General features: G+C 41.1%; 1 long non-coding RNA gene across 1 annotated transcript in view; it reads left to right on the forward strand.

Annotated features, from left to right (window-relative positions):
* LOC140742122 (uncharacterized) overlaps nucleotides 1–13,148 on the forward strand; it is a 28,914-nt gene extending 15,766 nt beyond the window's left edge. Inside the window, exons 2-3 of the long non-coding RNA XR_012102226.1 lie at nucleotides 10,763–10,835; nucleotides 13,046–13,148. This is a non-coding gene — a long non-coding RNA (uncharacterized lncRNA). The remainder of the gene's footprint in view (nucleotides 1–10,762; nucleotides 10,836–13,045) is intronic.
* Nucleotides 13,149–13,816: the final 668 nt, after the last annotated feature.

A 13,816-nucleotide genomic window follows, 5' to 3' on the forward strand; every position in this document is an offset into this window, starting at 1 on the left:
TTAAGGCAGAGCTCGCCAGCGTTAATCAAAAAATAGCAGTGGCAGAGACTCGCATTGAGAAGGTGGAAGATTGCATTCAAAACGTGGAATGGATACTGAGCAAGACAATAAAAATATTAAATCACCTAGAAGGTAAACTGCTTGACCTGGAGGGAAGATCACGGCAGAAAAATATCAGAATCTACAATGTTCCCGAAGGAGCGGAGTCTATGATGGAGTTTGTCGGGAAGTTACTGCAGGACGCGTTGGATCTTCTCCTGGCTATGAAGCTGGAAGTCGAAAGAGCCCACCGCGTGTTAGTCCCAAAACCTACCCAGGATAGAAAGCCACGCTCAATAATAATTAAATTCCTTCAGTACAGCACCAAGGCGGAGATTCTACGAAGGGCCTGGGGTAAGAAGAGAGTGTTTTTAGAGGATAAATTAATATATTTCGACCAAGATGACCCCCCTCGCGGTCCTCCAGAAACGCAAAGAATACTCCGAAGTAAAGCGAGTATTAAAGCAAAATAAGATTAGATTTCAAACTCCGTACCCTGCTAAACTTCGAGTGTTTTATGACAACGGGACGCAGTTGTACCAAACAGTGGAAGAGGCAACTACTGACATGAAGGCCAGAGGGTTGTCCGTTAGCGTGATCAAAACGAAGGAAAGCCTGGCTGAGGAATTGTCTCACTCTGCTTGGGAAATAGTGCGAGAAACGAGAAGGCAGGAGATGGGAGGAGGCCGAGAGAAACATATCAGGAAGAGACCGGGAGTTTCCCAAAGACAGTCCTCACCCCCTTCAGAAGAGCCATAAAGTTTGGCTAATTTAAAAAATGTTGAGAAGCTAAACAGAAGCAAAAGTACATGGTGATAATACCTATCTCGAGAAATACTTATTATAATGTGGATTTTATATTACTTAGTTGTTATTCTTTATTCGCTCACTTACTCCTTTTTCCCCACCAAAATGAGAATGTACATATATATGTGTGCATATATGTGTACGTGTGTAATGTGTGTGTATATATATGTGTGTGTATGTGTATGTGTATATATATATATATATATATTTGTGTGTGTGTGTGCATGTATAGATAGGGGGAGTACACAGGGAAACCTTTTCTGTGTAATGGATTTGTTCACTGACTTTTATGAATACTGTAATGGGGGCCCTCAACTCACAAGTAAGAGGGGTTATCCCCCACAGCTAGACATTTCCTCTAGCTCAATGCAGGGTCATTTACTAGAGACCTCAGCCTTGGAGTCACACGTTCGTTGCCATTTTTGTTATTATTTGAGTTTCTTGGTTCTTATTTGTTCAGCGAGTAGATCAATTAAGTTTTATTCTAATCTCAGTGATACATTGACAGATAAATACAGATGGCTAAGGACAAGATAAAATTAATTTCTTTTAATGTAAATGGGCTATTAAATCCAATCAAATGTTAGAGAATTTTATCCAAAATGAAAAAAGAACAAGCCCATGTAGTATATTTACAGGAAACTCATTTAAGTGATGATGAGCATAAAAAACTAAAGAGAATGGGCTTCACTAATCTGTTTTTCTCCTCATATAAATCAGGACATAGGAGAGGAGTTGCTATTCTTATCTCAAGTAAGCTAAATTTTGAGAAAATATTCAAAATGGGAGATAAAGAAGGCAGATATATTATGGTAAGGGGGAATATAGACGGCAATTCAGTTAGTCTATTGAATATATACGCACCCCCGGGAAGTGATATTGGTTTCTTTCAGAAAATTACTGATATTATGGTAACGGAAACAGAAGGTCTCCTGATATGTGGGGGAGACTTAAATTTACAATTACACCCCAACTTAGACTCTTCCAATAGAAAAACCTATGAAACAAAATCTTTACATAAGAAACTTAATACACTTTTTGAGGATATTGGTGTAATTGATATATGGAGGGACCTTTTCCCTGACAGAAGGGATTACACTCATTATTCTGCTCCCCATTCTGTATATACAAACGTTTGTACAAGAATAGACTATTTCATAAAATTTGGAAAAGACAAAGACAAAATAAACACCTGTGGAATTGGGACAATAGATGTAAGTGACCATGCACCTATATATTTATCTGTTGATTTTGACCTACAACCAAAGAATACTATTTGGAAACTAAATTCAAGTCTACTCAATGATCCGTACTTTAAGGAACAAATTAAAAGAGAAATTGGTCTCTACTTAGAATTTAATGATAGTGGAGAGGTTTCACCTCCCATTTTATGGGATACTCTGAAGGCGGTCTTAAGAGGGAAAATTATAGCGATATCTTCATATAAGAAAAAATAAGGAATAAAACATTAGAGGAATTACAAAATAGGCTGAAGGAACTAGAGAAAAAACAAATTGAATTTGGCACAGGATACATGAGGGGAAATTAAAAGAATTAGGAATGAAATTAATAGTTTTGGCTATGCAAGAAATCAGGAAAAATTTAATGTTCCTGAAACAGAAACATTATGAAAGTGGATCAAAATCTAGGAAAATACTGGTGTGGAAACTGAAAAAAAAAACAGAAAATACAATTCACAGAATTAGGGACCCAAGAACAAAAATGATAAAAAAAAATAAGCTAAGTGAAATTCAAGAAGCTTTTGAAGTGTTTTACAAAACTCTATATTCCGAAGTTTCAGGGGGAAGCATAACCCAAATTGACACCTTCTTGAATTCTCTAGAGTTACCCACTTTAAGCAAAGAACAAAATAGAACGATGATTGCTGACATAACTGAAGTTGAATTAAAAGCTGCAATTAGTAGGCTTAAATTAAGCAAGTCACCAGGATCAGATGGGTATGCGGCAGAGTGGTACAAAGAATTTAAAAATGAGTTAATTCCTGTTTTACTCCTCACACTGAACTGGGCTCTAAAAAAGGCACAAATGCCACCCAGTTGGAAGGAAGCGATAATCTCAGCTACACCGAAAGAAGGCAAGGATAAAATGGAATGTGGGTCACTTAGACCAATATCCGTTCTTAATGTAGATTATAGATTATTTACCTCCATCATGGCCAAACGATTAGAGGAGTTTCTACCCATACTGATACGTAATGATCAGACAGGTTTTATATGACAACGCCAGACTCAAGACAATATATGAAGGACACTTCACATTATGGATCACATACAAAAAAAAAATCGAAGCAATAGTGATAAGCGTGGACGCTGAAAAAGCATTTGATTTGGTTAATTGGAATTTTCTTTACAGAGTTTTACATAGATTTGGTTTCCAAGACACAATTATTAAAACTATACAGACACTATATGACAATCCTACTGCTAGGATTAAAATCAATGGATATTTATCAAATAGTCTTACCCTAGAAAGGGGCACGAGACAGGGTTGTGCATGGTCACCACTACTCTTCACATTATATCTGGAACCATTAGCTCAATACATCAGACAAAATGAAGATATCAGGGGAATTACTATTAAAGGGACAGAGCATAAATTGGCTTGTTATACGGATGACATTTTGATCTATCTCGGGCAACCAACATACTCTTTACCTAAATTGATGCAATCCTTTGAACAATATGGTCAATTATCAGGATACAAGATCAACATAGATAAAACCCAATTACTTTCATATTACTATAGTCCACCAAGAGAAATTGAAAGTCAGTATCCCTGGGCATGGCACACAGAGTCTTTCAAATATTTGGGCATCATTATGCCAAAAGATTTGGCAAAATTATCAGAATGTAATTATCAGCCTTTATATAAAAAAATTAAGGAAGATGTGGCAAGATGGAACCTGATTCCTTGTTTCAGTCTCAGTTCAAGGATTGAGTCTATTAAAATGAATATACTGCCCAGACTGTTATATCTCTTTCAGACCCTACCAATAGAGATGAATCAAAATCAATTCAATGAATGGAACAAGATGTTATCAAGGTATATTTGGCAGGGTAAAAGGCCTAGAGTCCGTCTCGAAACTTTGCAATTAGCAAAGGAAAAGGGGGTATGGGACTTGCCTTCTCTTAGAGATTATTATCTTGCAGCACAGTTGAGAGCTGTGATATGTTGGTGCAACCCATCATATGACGCTCATTGGAAAAACATTGAGGAGCGGGTACTTCCCATCCCCATACAAGCAATTTTGGCTGATAAAACCTGCAAAGGTACATAAATACTATTGATAACCCATGGGTGAAATTGGCTCTTAAAATATGGAAAACTACTATAAAAGAATATAATCTCAAGGGAGATATTGCAATTCTTAAATGGTGTGCATATGACTCTGATTTTACACCAAATAAATTGGATGCTAGATTTAAGGACTGGACAGCTGAAGGAATAACAGTTCTTTGCAACATAATGAAAGAAGGAACACTGTTCAGTTTTGAAATGCTTAAAGAGAAACACTTGTTAGAAAAACAAGATTTTTATCGGTATTTACAGATGCGACAATATGTTAATAAGACGCTTAAAAATGTAACCAAGGCAAATACATGCTTGATTGAGCTCTTTAGAAAAGCATATAATTCAGATAATGGTAGCAGAATCATTTCAAGCATGTATAAGGGGTTGTCAAATCTTAAAACACATTTGACTTCATACATTAAAACAAAATGGGAGAAGGAAGGAAGGATAATTATATCTGAGGAAGAATGGACAACAACATGGAGGTATCAATGGAAGTGTACCAGTTCACAGAAATGGAGGGAGTTTGGATGGAAAAACTTGATAAGATATTTTATTACACCCTCTCAGAAATCCCATTATGATAGTAACCTCCCTGTTTGCTGGAGAAATTGTGGAAATCAAAATGCAAGTCATTATCATATTTTTTGGGACTGCCCTGTTATTAAAAACTATTGGAGGGGGATACACAATGCCCTATAAGACATCTTTAAATGTGAAATACCCTTGGAGAGTAAGGCCATATATTTTGGATATATACCTCAAGAATGGTTGAAAAGAGATAAATATTTAATGAATATACTGTTGGTGGCTGGTAAAAAGACTCTTACTAGGAAATGGTTATCACAGGAGAGCCCAACTTTAAATGCATGGATGGAAATTACAATGGACATTTACAAAATGGAGAAGATAACAGCATCTGTTAATCATAAGCTGGAACAATTTGATTCATACTGGGAAAAATGGTTTAACTACATAATGCCTCATAGGCCTGATTTTATTCTCACAAATCAATGAATATGTTGTAAAAAAAAAGATCACTCCCTACTTGTACATAGTTTTTTCCTTTTACTTGTTTTTTCTTTCCACTCTTTTCTATAAGTGTATACCCCAGATAAATACTTTGTGGAGATTTTGTGATATATATGATTATGTGATGTATATGTACAATGTCTGAAATATATCTTATGGAAATGTTTGTTTGATGAACTTTGACAAAAAAATAAATTACAAAAGAAAAGAAAGGGGCAGAAACTAGAATAAGAATGTTGTCTGCAGTTTTGTGTTTTAACCTGAAGAATAAAAAGAAAAAGTGGTTCCAAATGGAGACACTGTTGTGTAATTAGTAAAGTCTGAGGAATGGTCTAACATCGTTCTGATTCTGAGGGAGACTGGTACCAGGGAACTGGGCCTGTCTCAAAGGGGGGAATTCAAGAGAGCATCTCAGTGTGTGAGAGACCAGTTCGTGGAACTGACACTCGGATGGAAGCAGGTGGTATTGATTAACTCAGAACACTTCCAGAAGATAAAATTTTGGGATAGAGCATTTGAAAAAAAGTTGAGGAAAGGCACATGATAAGTGGAGGAGGAACTAAAGAGATATGGTTAGAAACCTGCCAACACAGGGATTTCCTCAGTCTGTGTGAGCTGTAGACCAATCAATGGAGATTGATTGCTGTGATTAATCAGCAGCTCCATTATCATCGACTACCAGGACGGGAGAAAGGAAAATAGATAGGCTGTTTTTTTTATGTCTAACAGTCCCAGTGGTCTTGATAGATCGAGCGATTACACCTTTAACGAGATACTGATGCTTAAGTTTTGAATTTAAGGTGGTCCTTAGCAGGAAACAGCTGAAGTCTTCATAATAATGGCTGATTGATCTACCTGCATGGGTTGTCTCAGTCACAACAAATTCCTGGGCAGCTACTCAAGCATCAACTGGAGAAAGTGTCAAATGTTTTGTCTGCACCGGATGAAGCAGAATGACATGTGCTGAGGTGACTATCACCAGCAGCAGGGAAAAGCTTTACATTAGGAGCTCACCATTCAACACCAACAGTACTAATCAACAAGCTTCAGAACCTGGACCGCTGCAACTGGACCCTTGATTTTCTCACCGGGAGAGCACAGATTGTACAGACCAGTGATAGTAGCTCCTCCTTGCTGGCAATCAACATAGAGGTATCTCAAGGATGCGTGCTTCGCCCACTGCTCTAGACTCTCTACACTTATAACCGTGACGAGGCACACCTCAGACACCATCAGTAAATTCACCCAATGACATCGCTGCTATTGGCAGTGTCTCAGACGGCAACAAGGAGGCTATTTAGGAGTGAGATAGATCAAATGGTTGGGTGGTGTTGCAACAGCAGTGAGACCAAGGAACTGATGGTAGAGTTCAGGAGGGCGAAGTCTGGAGAACACACAGCAGTCCGCATTGAAGGGTCAACACTGAGGATGAACAGTTTCAAATACCTGGCCTCAGTATCTCAGACAATCTATCCTGGGCCCAACATATTGATGCAATTGTCATGAGGGCTGTATTCCATTAGGAGCTTGAGGAGATTTAGTATATCACCAAAGAATCTAGAAAATTTCCAGAGATGTACTGCGGAGAGCATTCTAACTGGTTGCTTCACCATCTGGTATGGAGGCAGGACCATAAGAGGCTTCAGAAAGTTGTAGAACTGGCCAGACACAAGCCTCCAAACCATTGAGCTCATCATCAAGAGGCGGTGCCTCTAGAAGGTGGCGTCAATCATCAAGGACCCCCACCTCCCAGAACACGCCCATAACTCCCATCAGAGAGGAGGCACAGGAGCCTGAATGTCCACACTCAACGTTTCAGGAACAGGTCCCCTTCCACCATCAGATTTCTGAATGGTCCACGATCCCAGGAACAACGTCCTCTCAATATTCATCTTTTTCACTATTTTATATTGTAACGCTCACAATTTGTTGTGCCTGCACTTCACTGCTGCCATTGAACAGCAAATTTCACAACTAGTGACAGTGACAACACACCTGATTCTGATTCCAAATTTCAACATTCAATATTGAACAAATTGCAAAGAGACAAGTATAGGGACATGTGCAGGAGAAATAATCAGAGCATACTTACAGGAAATGTACAGGGGGCACATACAGAGGATATATACAGGAGCCTCTGTATGCAGGGATGAAGTGCATAAGAGGTAAAAGTACCCTGACTGATTGCTTTATGGTCCGGTGTGATAATTCTATTGTAAGAAATTGCAGAGAGTAGTAAACTCAGCCCAATACTTCACAGGCATAGCCCTCCCTATCAGCAGTAATATCTGCAGGAGGCACCGCCTCGCGAAAGGAGCATCCATCATCAAGGCACCCACCATCCGGGCAATGCCCTTTTCTTGCAGCTACGGTTGGGCAGGAGATATGGAAGCTCCAAGCCCCACTCCACCAGGTTCAAGAACACCTACCTCTCCTCACCTGTTCAGTTCTCCAGCCAACTGGCACAACCCTAACCCCTACAGCTTTAGCAACACTTTGATCACTTTGCATGGTAATTGACCTTTTTTCCTTCAATTTGCATTCTTTCTTGTAAAAGTTGTGTATAATTTATCATTAATTGACGTTTAGCATGTGAAAGCTGCTTATATGATGTTACGTGCATGTGATGCTCTTGCGAGTAAGTTTTTCACTGTTTGTTATATTCTCGGGTATATGACATTATGGAGCACAGAAACATCGAAACCTACAGATTACAGGCCCTTAGGCCCACAATATTGTGTCGAGCATGTAACCTACCGTAGATTCCGGACTACAGAGCGCACCTGATTAAAAGCCGTTGGCTCTAATTTTAGAAATAAAATCAATTTTTTACTTGTACAGGCCGCACCGGATTTTAGGCCGCACCGGATTTTCGGCCACAGGTGTCCCACGTTGTAATATGAGATATTTACACAGAAAGATATTACACGTGAGGATTTTTTAACTTTTAATTAAATCCATATGGTAACATAAACAAATACATATTGCAAATGCTTTTTTTCGAACCATGCCTGTAACGCGGCTACTTTTAAATATACGTTGCGTATACTTTTTTTACTGAACAACATTCCAATATCTCCTAACGACTGGTAAAAAATATATATACTGCAGCCTACCAGGAAAAGTTATTGATCGCCTTTAACTTAAAAGCAGCGTTCGCTCAGATCCAAAGCCGGTCCGCCGCTCCCCCCCCGTCCTGTTTATCGCAAACGGCATTTAAAAGCAGCGTTTCACTCGGGTCTAAAGCCCCCTCCTTTCCGTTTATCGCAAACTGGCATTTTTCCCACAAGACGCGGCGAAACCGGGTGTGACGTCATAGCATCCCGCGATGTAGTACAGAAAACAAATATAGTTAAAACTCTTCTAACTTTAACTAGAAAATGAATTACTAAGCGAAAATATTATAAACTAAATAACTGCCATAAAGGCAGCACAATGCTTTTCTTCGAGTGTTTTCCATGTTGATGAGGGTGAGTACAAATGACTGATTTACAATAATTTAATTGTGAAAGTGCGCTTGATTTATCGTACAATTTCATTGGACCTCTGTGAACTACTCATCAATTTTATTGGTCTACTGTTACGAGGCAAAATGTTTTTGGCGGCATGAAAAAAATCATGTATTAGCCGCACCGTATTAAAGGCCGCAGAGTTCAAAGCTGTTCAAAATGTGGGAAAAAAGTAGCGGCTTAAAATCCGGAATCTACGGTACTCTAAAAACTGCCTGGAATTTCCCTACTGCATAGCCCTTTAATTTTCTGAGCTCCATGTACCTATCTAAGATTCTCTTAAAAGACCCTATTGTGTCCTAACTTGTAACTTGCACTGTAGACCTTTAAACCACTTTTTATAATACTGTTTACAATATAAATACATGCGAATATTTATTTATTTATGCAAATTTTATTCAGTTTCTGATCACAGGCCCTTCAGCCCATCTAGTCTGCTGAACTGTTATTCTGCCTAGTCCCATCAACCTGTTCCTGGACTATAGCCCTCCATACGCTTCCCAGCCATGTCCTTCCACAAATTTCTGTTAAATGTTGACATTGAACCCACATTCACCACTTCTGCTGGCAGCTCATTCCACACTCTCTGGGTGAAGAAGTTCCCCCTCATGTTCCCCTTAAACATTTCACCTTTCACCCGTAACCCATGACCTCAGTTTCTAGTGTAATCCTCTCACTGGGCTCGTATCCAAACTTGGCTCATTAGCTAACTTTGCTAACAGCCATGTGACTCAGCAGTGAGAAGGCCACATGTCATAAGCAATACATGTCAAGGGTCAGTATGATTTGGAGTTCAACCAAACAGTAAAGTTAGGATGTTCTGATTGAGGAACATTGATCATAGTTAATGCTGTATAAATATATGCTGTATGAATACACAGTTATTATTTGCCAGGAAATGACAGATCATACACCAGCAAAAAATGACAAAGACATTTTTACAATATTACATTTTCAACTTTAACAAGCAGTTATGGAGAATGAAAAGAAAAATAAAAGGGCCCATTACAGTTAAAGCAGTCCAATGTGCACATAAACATTGGAGCTCGTTTCTGGAGTAGTCAGGTGTGTTGCTTTACTCACACGCTGAACTCACATTCTGCATGAAGGACATCAGTCACAGTTTGAACTTCCCTCAAAGACCATCTCGAACGAACTGGCTAACTCAGGAGTACTGGCACTTCCTCCTTTGAACTATTTGTCCACACAAAGCACTTCTTATAAAAGGTTCTCCCCTTTGGTTGGGATCCTCCAAGTATCTTCCCTTGGGTCCCGCTCTGCAGCTCCTGCCAACAGACCCCAAACCAGACTATTGTCCTTCAGAAATCCGATCGCGCCCAGCTTTCTGGAATGATCCATCTCTCTCATAGTAAGGAGCTGCTTGCCACAAGCTCTCTGCCATGGTGTATGAGGAGTGTTTAGTGGGTCTAGACCTGTACTTGCTGCAGTTCAGAATATTGAAAGGCCTTGATAGTTTGAATGTGGAGAGGTTGTTTCCTAAAGTGGGAAAGTCTAGAATCAGAGGGCACAGGTCGCCCCTTTAGAAGAGAGATCAGAAGGAATTCCTTCAGCCATAAGTTGGTGAATCTGTGGAATTCACTGCTGTAGGTAGCTGTGTAGGCCAATCATTGAATATATGTTTGAAGTGAAGGTTGATAAGTTCTTAATTAGTAAGGGTGTCAAAGGATGGGGGGAAGACAGGAGAATGGGGTTGAGGGGTAATAAATCGGCCATGATAGAATGTGGGGAACACCAGATGGGCCGAATGGCTTAATTCTGCTCCTTTGTCTTATGGCCTTATGATTCAAACAGATGAAACACTATATGGTTAAAACCATTGTCTACCATAGTGTTGAAATGTGTGTTCTTTGAGTGTAAGGCAGTGAATCAGGGGAATTTATGTTTTTCTAAACATAAAGGTTGGCTTAAAAGAGACGTGCAATGATTTGAAGTGGATGTGATTTTAATGATAATATTGCAGTCATCAATCAACCATCTGAGATTTAAATCATTTCAGCAAATCTGATTTTGGATCAAAGAATTCGCATGTTCTTTAATTAAAGGAATGAAAGACCAAACAATGGCTGAACGATTCCACAAGCTACAGACTCTACAGTACATCAGTCTACAACTGAGGTACTGTCTTTTTTCTCTGCACAACTGGTCATCTTTTGCACATTGGTTGTTTGTCAGTCTTGGTTTATGTGTAGTTTTTCATAAATCTATTGTGTCTCTTTATTTTCCTGTGAACGCCTGCAGGAAACTGGATTTCAGGGTGGTATATGGTGACACATACATGCTTCCATAATATACTTTGGTGTTGAATGACAGGGAGTGACTTAGCTCATTAGCAAGGGGTTGGGTGTGATCAGTGTGGAGATAATGACATCTGTTGGCGCGTGGCCTAGTGGATAAGTCATCGGGCTAGTGATCTGAAGGTCACTGGTTTGAGCCTCAGCTGAGGCAGCGTGTTTGTGTCCTTGAGGAAGACATTTAACAACACATTGCTCTGCGACGACACCGGTGCCAAGCTGCTTGGGTCCTAGTGCCCTTCCCTTGGACAACATCAGAGGCATGGAGAGGGGAAGGCCTGCAGCTTGGGCAACTGCCGGTCTCCCATACAACCCTGCCCAGGCCTGCGCCTGGGTCTCACCATGGTCTCACAGAGACTAACGGATGCCTATAATGACATCTGAATACTGGGTGTTAAATGCATGGAGAAGCTGATGCTACAGGGCGTGTCTGCAACACCAACTGAGGAACAAACTCTGGCAATTATTTTTAGAGCTGAGGTCGGAGTGGTAAAGAGATTGTTGTTTGCCTCTCCTCCAGACACTGCTGACCCCCAGGCTTGGCAGACTCCTCCATTCTCTGGGTTATCTTTAGTGGGCTATCTTTGCACAGAAGTATCTGCAGACTGTCACTAGAAGTTTGGAATTCTTCCTGCGCCAACACACACACACACACACACACACACACACACACACACACACACACACACACACACACACACACACACACACACACACACACACACACACACACACACACACACACACACACACACACACACACACACACACACACAGACAGTTTGGTCCCCCTGTTATAGAAAAGATGTATAAACTGGATAGAGCCCAGAGAAGGTAGTAGTGTGAGAGTCTAACACTATCATGCGGTTGAAAGCCGCCGCGTTGTTATGTATTGGCCCTTCCATCAGCTGCTTCTGGCACCATGGTACTGACTTCTGACATCGAGGTACTGCCAGCATATCAATGTAGCTTGCATGGGGCTCTCGCTCGCTGGACTCACGGCAAAGATGTGCTGTGGAGAGATTGGTGCTGCAGATAGAGGGCCCACGGGCGCACTTGGATACGTACTGTATCTATGCAACTTGAATGTTTTAGAGTTTGTCTTTGTTTTGTTAAAAAATAGTTTTGGTCTCCTCTGTCCTCCTTACCAAATCAGCAGACTGAATTCCCTGCAATAAACGTTTGCAGGGTGTTGACAGATTCCGATTCCGATTTACTTATCACATGCACATCAAGACCAGCCGTGAAGCGTGTCATTTGCGTTAACAACCAACCCAATCAAAGCCACACATCCTGATGCCAACTTAGTATGACCACCATGCTTGGCAGATCACAACAAGCAACAAAACTACAACAGCCCTTTCCTCCATACACATATCTAGTCTATTCTTTGGCCTCCGGGCTCCAGCAGACTTGGATTCAACTACCCTAGTGAACTCGCAGAGATTTGCTGACCTGCGACTCTGACCAATGGGCCTTGACTCCCGGACTTCCAGTTCAACTCTTGGGCCTCAATCCTTGGCATCGACCACAATTATTTATTTATTATGATTTTAATTTATCACTTAGCTGTTTGCGAGAGCTTGCTGTGTACAGCTTGGCTACCTGATCGCCAAATGACTCCATTGGCTGATGAGCACGCGGAGAGAATAGATCACAGGATGGCGAGTGGAGAAATGAGAAAACATGGATTTGGGTCGGCATGTCGGCATGGCGATTAGCACAGTTGCTTTACAGTGCCAGCGGTCCCCCATCGGGGTTCAGCCGCTGTCGCTTTTAAAAGGAGATTTTAAGATCCCTCCTCACTGTGAGCCTGTGCTTTTCTCAGGGTGCTCCAGTTTCCTGCCACGTTCAAAAAGAGCGTGGGGTAGGGTGAGGAAGTTGTGGGCATGCTCTGTTGGCACCAGAAACATTGGGGCCATGTGCGGACTGCAACCTGCACAATCCTCACTGATTTGATCCTAATGATGCATTTCACTGTATGTTTCTGTGTACGCGTGACAAATAAAGCTAACCTTTCTTTATCTTTAATAGGTCATGGAGCCTTTTCCTCCGCTGTAAAGAAATATGGGAAATGCGCCGGGGTATGAAAGATCCTGTGTAAACATGCTCCTTCATTCTGGAGTCAGAGCTGGACTGCTGGAAGATAAATGCTTAATAAATGTTTCTCTGAGGGAATCACTTGGGTTTGGAATGTTAGTTACTGATTAAGCCAAGCTATTTGGCAATATCAACCCTTCCTCAATTTGACGCCTGCAATCATTGGACCTGTTTTTTTAAAATACGAATCCTTGTTCAGTCTCTCCTCTAAGACTGCTGAGTGCAGTCGCCGGTTTATTAATACAGTGAGGAATGTGAGCAATGTGTCCTGTTCCTCGCCTCCAGCCCCTCACAGGAGAGCTCACGCCATGGACAGCTGGAGTGATCAAGGTCGGCTAGGGAAGAGACTCAGACTGAAGCTCATCAAGGGACTTGGCTGAGTGAGAGACTGAGCTACCATCCCAGCACATTCTGGGCCCTGTCAGGAGCTGTGGACCGTCCTGGCAGGAAGGGTGTTCTCCATGGGGCTGGAGAAGGTCATGGTGTTGATAACCCGCTCCTGAAACAGGCACTGACCTCTGCTGATTCACAAATGAGAGACCTCATGGCTGGAATGATTCCGTTGTAGGTGTGACCTTCACCTGTCTACTAATGGGATCTTCACTTAGCTATGGGTGTGGTCTTCACCTGTCCACGGGTGTGACCTTCACCTGTCTACGGGTGTGGACTTCACCGGTCTACGGGTGTGGACTTCACCTGTCCACG

This window comes from Hemitrygon akajei, chromosome 19 (genome assembly GCF_048418815.1).
Source record: "Hemitrygon akajei chromosome 19, sHemAka1.3, whole genome shotgun sequence".
Classification (NCBI taxonomy): Eukaryota; Metazoa; Chordata; class Chondrichthyes; order Myliobatiformes; family Dasyatidae; genus Hemitrygon; species Hemitrygon akajei.